This window comes from Kryptolebias marmoratus, linkage group LG7 (assembly GCF_001649575.2).
Source record: "Kryptolebias marmoratus isolate JLee-2015 linkage group LG7, ASM164957v2, whole genome shotgun sequence".
Taxonomy (NCBI): Eukaryota; Metazoa; Chordata; class Actinopteri; order Cyprinodontiformes; family Rivulidae; genus Kryptolebias; species Kryptolebias marmoratus.
The window spans coordinates 24,617,193-24,623,467 of record NC_051436.1 but is presented as its reverse complement, the minus strand read 5'-3'; positions in this window follow the sequence as shown (position 1 = coordinate 24,623,467).

The window sequence follows — 6,275 nt, the reverse complement described above, 5'->3', positions numbered from 1 at the left end:
GAGACAAGAACTTTTGAGCAGGGAATTTTCTGCAAACTGCATTTACACTCAAACATGATTTTTTTCAGCTGATCAAAAGTTTAAGACCATAGTCTTTAAAANGCCAAAAGCTGTGCAAAAATCTGGATTCCATGTCATTTTCTGTCAAGTCTTTACACTGTCAAGACCTCCTGATGGCAAAAGCAAAAAAGCTCACTGACTTTGAATGTGGTAGGATTGGTGAGCTGCAAAAGCAAGGCCTCTCACAAGCATCAAGCATGCCTAAACGATTGTTTGAAGTCATCAACAAGAATGGTGGAGCTACTCATTACTAAGTCCTTTTTTGACACTTTGATTTCTGTTTTGGGGGGGTTTCGTTTTTTTTTTTTGAGCTATGGTCTTAAACTTTTGATCAGCTGAAAAAATCATGTTTGAGTGTAAAATGCAGTTTTCAATTAATTCCCCGCTCAAAAGTTTTTGTCTCTTATGCTGATTTCTTCTTTTAACATTGTGAAGCTCTACTTAGAACCTTCTTAAGATCCAATAGTGCAAAATGCAAATTCTTGCAATTTTTTGACTGGTCTTAAGATTTTGATCAGGAGTGTATACATTCATGTTATTAGCAGCACATGTACTTTATATTATTGTCATGTCAGTTATCTGCTGTCAGAAATAAACAATTGGAAAATGGTTTTTAACATAACTTTCTGAAGTATACCAGATATTTTTTAAAATGGTGATTTCTGTTTTCTGTGTTTACACCACCCTTTTACACAAAGAGTTTTTGGTAAGTACTTTAAATACGCTTTTCAAAGTAGAGATTTTTCAAAACTTGAATGATATTCAAAAGTTTTTGGTGTACTTTTGTCACCCTCTCCACTCAAGTCCTAGGAGCCAAGGCTCAACCACCAGGCACACAGCCTCTCCCACCCACCTTGGCTAGCAGGAGTGTCTTCTGGTTTACTTTTTCTGAGAAAGGTCACCTGTTACATGTGGTCATCTTCCAGTCTTCGAATGTATTAGGCTGACGTCTTCCAGAGGGCTCAAAACAAGATAGCCCCTGGGATCACAGGGGTCATAGGATCATGAGCAGATGCTCCAAACTATAAATACTAGAAGAAAAAGATGAGGATGGCAAATAGACGACCGAAAACTGAATAATTTTTCACCTTTTTGTCACATTAAATTACTATTGACTGGTCGTCATGTCAGGGAAGAGTTTTCCTCACAGTATTCAATAGATTCAGGATAAATTATTTACACACAAGTATCGGCCTTTTAAAACTAGTCTTATTTCCCTCATTGTGTAAGTATGTACTTGATGCATTTTGTAGATTTTTTTGGCAACATATGCATTGTTGACAGTTCAAAAATGTGATAAAAACCTGATTGGCCTTAGATTATTTGTGTCACCAAACGTGTGTGCGTGTGTGTGTGTGTGTGTGTGGGGGGGGGGGGTAAATTCATGAAAATGTCCAGTTTGACTGACATCCATTGACTGAATACAGTGGTACTTTGTTGTGTGACGTAATTCCCGAGAGGCTGCCTTGTGGGCGGCTATGTGACACACACACACACACACAACAAGGGAGTAGAGCAGACAGCGCAGTAGCATTGCACACAAAATGCCAAAGTGAAAGTGCAGCTTCACAGATGAACTGCAAAAAAAATACATACTGTCCCGGTCAGAACAAGTGGGAGGCTGAGTGCACCATGTGCAAAGCTGGCACATATGTTTCAGTGTCTAATAAAGGTGCTAGAGATCCCAAAGCTCACATGGACACCAAAAACCATAAAAAAGCTGTGTGAGGTGAGAGTTCTTCTGCAAAGTTTACTGAGTACTTTGTTAGACCTGGGAAAACAGAGGATGTGGTAAATGCAGCAGAAGGTGCGATGGCATTTCATACTGTGAAACACAACAACAGCTATAGGTCCATGGACTGCACCAGTACCTTGCTAAAAAAGGCATTTCCAGACTCTGGCTAAAAGGTTTAGTACTGCTCACGCTAAGATCAAAGACATTGTCAATGGTGTTATAGTGCCCCACTCTGTTGAAGTCGCTCATGAAGCACTCAAAGAAAGTCATTAGTGTGGTGTTTCTACAGACCGGAGTAACCATGGAGCAGGGAAAATATTCCCAATCATAATCCAGTATTTTGACAGGAAAAAGTGTGGCGTGCAAACAAAACTGATTGAGGTTAAAGACACACCAAATGAGATAGCAGAAATCCTCACACAATATCTCACTGAAACACTGGCAAAAAACAATTTGTCTGAAAAATGTACTGCATTTACTGGCAACAATTGCAACACAAATTTTGGAGGAACCCGACGTGATAAAGCGGGAAAGAATGGGTTTGCAAATTTGAAGAGGTTGCTTCAAAACAAGACTGTGATCAGTTTGGGTTGCCCAGCACACATATTGAATAATTGTGCTCATCATGGGGCAGACACAACAGATGTTGACCTTGAAAGTATCATGTTCAAAATCTACCAGTACTTCCACATCTACACTGTGCGCACTGAGAGCCTGAAAGAGTACTGTGATTTTGTTGATATTGATTACAGACGGATGCTCTCTCACAGCAAGACAAGATGGCTGTCATTGTTCCCAACCATTCAGAGGATGATACAGATGTTCTCAGCTTTAAAGGCATATTTTCGGTCTCAGCAAAAGCCACCCATAGTACTCAAGAAGTTTTTGGAAAATGACTTTGCTGAGATCTATCTCTGGCACATGCACTCACTCATGTCTGTGTTCCAAACTCACATTCAAGAAATGGAACAGGAGAACATGTCCATTATGCAGGTGAAGAAAATATTGTACAATATCCACACTGCATCCTGTACTTAGTAGAGAAGGGGGTGCCAGTTGATGATGTCAAGTGTTTTGACCAGGTTACCAATTTGAGGTGCACCAGAAGTGGACCAAATATTTTGAGAAGGCAAAAAACATTGCATGTTACTCATAACTGCTGAAGATTGCACAGTTTGTCTTTGCACTGCCCTCTCACAATGCAAATGTTGACAGGGTTTTCTCACTGATGCAGAGCCAGTGGACCAAGGAGGAGAGGAACCAACTGTCTGTTGAGTCACTGAAGGGGATTCTATTAGTGCAATTCAATTTCAAAGACACTGCTTGCAAAGACTTTTATGCATATTTGTTGAGCAACTAAAAAACTGCTGCGAAAGATCAGCGCTACAGCAAATAATGGATGAGCAGACAAGGAGGATGGTGAAGACAACTAAGAATTAAAAGTATAGATCCTTTTTGTTTGTTGAGTTAGTATCTTTGTGAGACCCAGTATATTATTTATTTTATTCCATCAAAATGGTATTAAGAGACATTTTGTTGAAGCTGGATTTTCTAATACAGAAGAGGTCATATTTAGAACATTATTTCATTTTATTTATTTATTTGAAAAGAGAACTCATTTTGTTACAGATTCTTTTTTTTATTACGGAAGCTGTTTATGTACCATTGAGGCATAATAAAGCATGTTCATTAACCTCTGAGAAGCCTGTCTGTATTTGTGTCTTGAGGCCGGGCCAAGTGTCCTCTTTTCTTGGAAATCAAAATATGGTCACCCTAATTTAATTTAATCTGTCATTATTGTGCTCGTAGGTTAGACAGGAGGTGAGACTATGACATTATTGTTGTTGTCAAAAGGTTTTACTAAGGCTGTTGAATAGTAGAACACATGGGCGGCGTTTAAGGATTTTCTCATTCTTAAACCCAGTTTTGAAAAACACTGTCTAGAAAAAAAATGCAGTTTCTGTGTGGGCACATAGGTGAAGTGACAAAAACCTTTGCATGTCCACAAAACACCATTCCTTTGTGGATGGGGTATGAGGTACCCTTTTTATCCCACTCAGCAGTGGCGCAAAAAGTGGCTATGCACTGTATGCAACGCATAGGGGCGCTGCTCTAGAGAGAGCACCAAAACAAAGTGGGGAAAAAACATTTTTATACGGCATTTTCTATATTTAACAGCAGTTTGTGCATGTTTGAAATGATCAATACCAGAGGAACGGCACTGATTAGGCGCCCCTCCGCTCCTTCACCTCACCTCCTGTCGCTCCCCCCTCCCACACAGGTCGCTTGGGCACGCCCCCTTCGAGAACGGGCTCAGGCGCGTTTTTTTTTTCTTTCAAATTTGAATTTTCGTAGACTATGATTGTTAGTGCACTTCACAACGGGGAGCTAAAGATGGGGCGGTGGAAAAAACGCTCTCCAGGGCACAAAACAAAAAACGGAAGAGGGAGAGGGATAAAGATGTTGAAGGGATGAAGAAAAGGTTTTCAAAGTGGTTGAAAGACAGTAGGTAAGTAATGTCAGTGTGTCAACAGGAGGGTTGTAAATATTCAGGTTAGCTTAAGCTAGCCTAAAATGACAGGTGGCTAGGGTTGCCACCCGACTCATAAATACGGAATCGTCCTGTATTTGGCTGTTAAATGTTGCGTCCTGTTTTGAACCAATACAGGACGCGATTTGTTCCGTATTTCTATAATTGTCTGATAGACCCGCCTATCACACACATATCCACACTAAGTGTAACAATAATGACCAAAATAAAACACAGGAAATATTAAGGCCAGGCTAAAGTTGTTGTGGCGGTAGCGCCTGGCTCCGGTCCAACGCTGTTGTCACGGTTGCCTAGCGACGGACACAGCCGAGGTGAGCTGCTATCAACCCGCGTCTTTTCAAAATGTCCATCCGATACCTCACCATGTCATTAGAAGCTAAAACTCTTGCAAAAGTACAGACGTGAGTGGGAAGATGCACATCATAGGATTAACAGTGTCAGTGACGATGAATACAGGCAATAAAAACAATGTGTTGCCCGGTGTGCTGTATGATATCAGACAGAATGGATCAGTAGAGAAACATTGCAGAAGAAACAGACATCAGTGTGTCTTAATCCCTCAATCAGCTCCTGGGACCCATATGATACAGAACATTTTGCTGTGATCATATAAGTTTCTTTTTGTGCTTTTAGTAGACTATTATGGTTTGATTATTGGATTAGGATGTTGAGTTTAGATGGTACGTTTTTTCATATAGTAATAATCAAAATAATATAAATGAAAGAACAAATCATACTAAAAGATTAACAGTAAATAAATAAATATTGTGAAGAGAAACTGTTTATTTGTCCTACATTAAAATAGTTTATTAGGGATTTCTGTGTAAGAAAAATGTTTATATCTTTACTAATATAAAGATAGAACACTGTAAAAACTTTAACATAAAGTATGTGATCAATATTATTTTATTAATGTGGTTTACCAGTTTTGATAACCTGACTTCCTATCAAGCTATAAGAATGAAGGAAAACATGCTAACCAATGCTTCAGACACAGACCTGCAGCCCGTGGTTCTGGACAGGGGCTGACAGAAGTGGCTTTTTGGCTCACTTATATATTAAATGATGAAATATTGCCCTGTTTTTTGTTTCATTCTTTTTTAATTGCCACCCATGAAAAAACCTACCTCTGTCATAATTGCACTATTGATTTTTTGTTTTTTACAAAAACACCCATAAAATAGAGTATGCCACTTCTGTGGGCACCCCACCGTGGTGAGTGTCCCTTATTTTAATTTCTGAGAGGTGGCAACCCTACAGGTGGCTGTTGTTGTCTTGCAGCTGTTTGCTGTAGTCGTAGGCCTATTTACAATACAACAGATAATAAAAAGCAAAAGCTGAGCTGGAGGAATCAGTGACCTCATATGCCCTGACTACCTGTGATGTTTCAAGAGATATCATTCAAAAAATATACCCAGCAAGCCGTCTACTGAAGGCTTAGAAGGCTCTAGCAAAGTTAAATTTCCTCATACAGAAGAATCTTGATTTGGTGTTTCCAAATTTGACAGTAGCCTTTACAGTATTCTTAACCATGCCTCTGACAGTTGCATCTGCCGAGAGATCCTTTAGCAAGCTGAAACTTATCAAAACATACCTTTGTTTAAGTATGAGCAATGATCACTTGTCCCATTGAGGCACGGTCTATTTTATTTGATGCTATTCTTGACAAATGGGCAAGTGCAAAGGCACAAAATGTAAAAGTTTAGTATTAAAACTCTGACATAGAGTCCAGGCTGTTGTTCAGATTTCATATTTCCACTACAGAAAATTTGTTGAGCACTGAGTGCCACTACTGTTACATATTTTTACTTTATTAAACTTTTTTTCGTTTGTGATTGAGATGATCACCTGCTGTAAAATGTAACATAAAATAAAAGTCCATAATAGAATTACTGTATTTTATATCTGCATGAATAAGGGAGAGCTGTA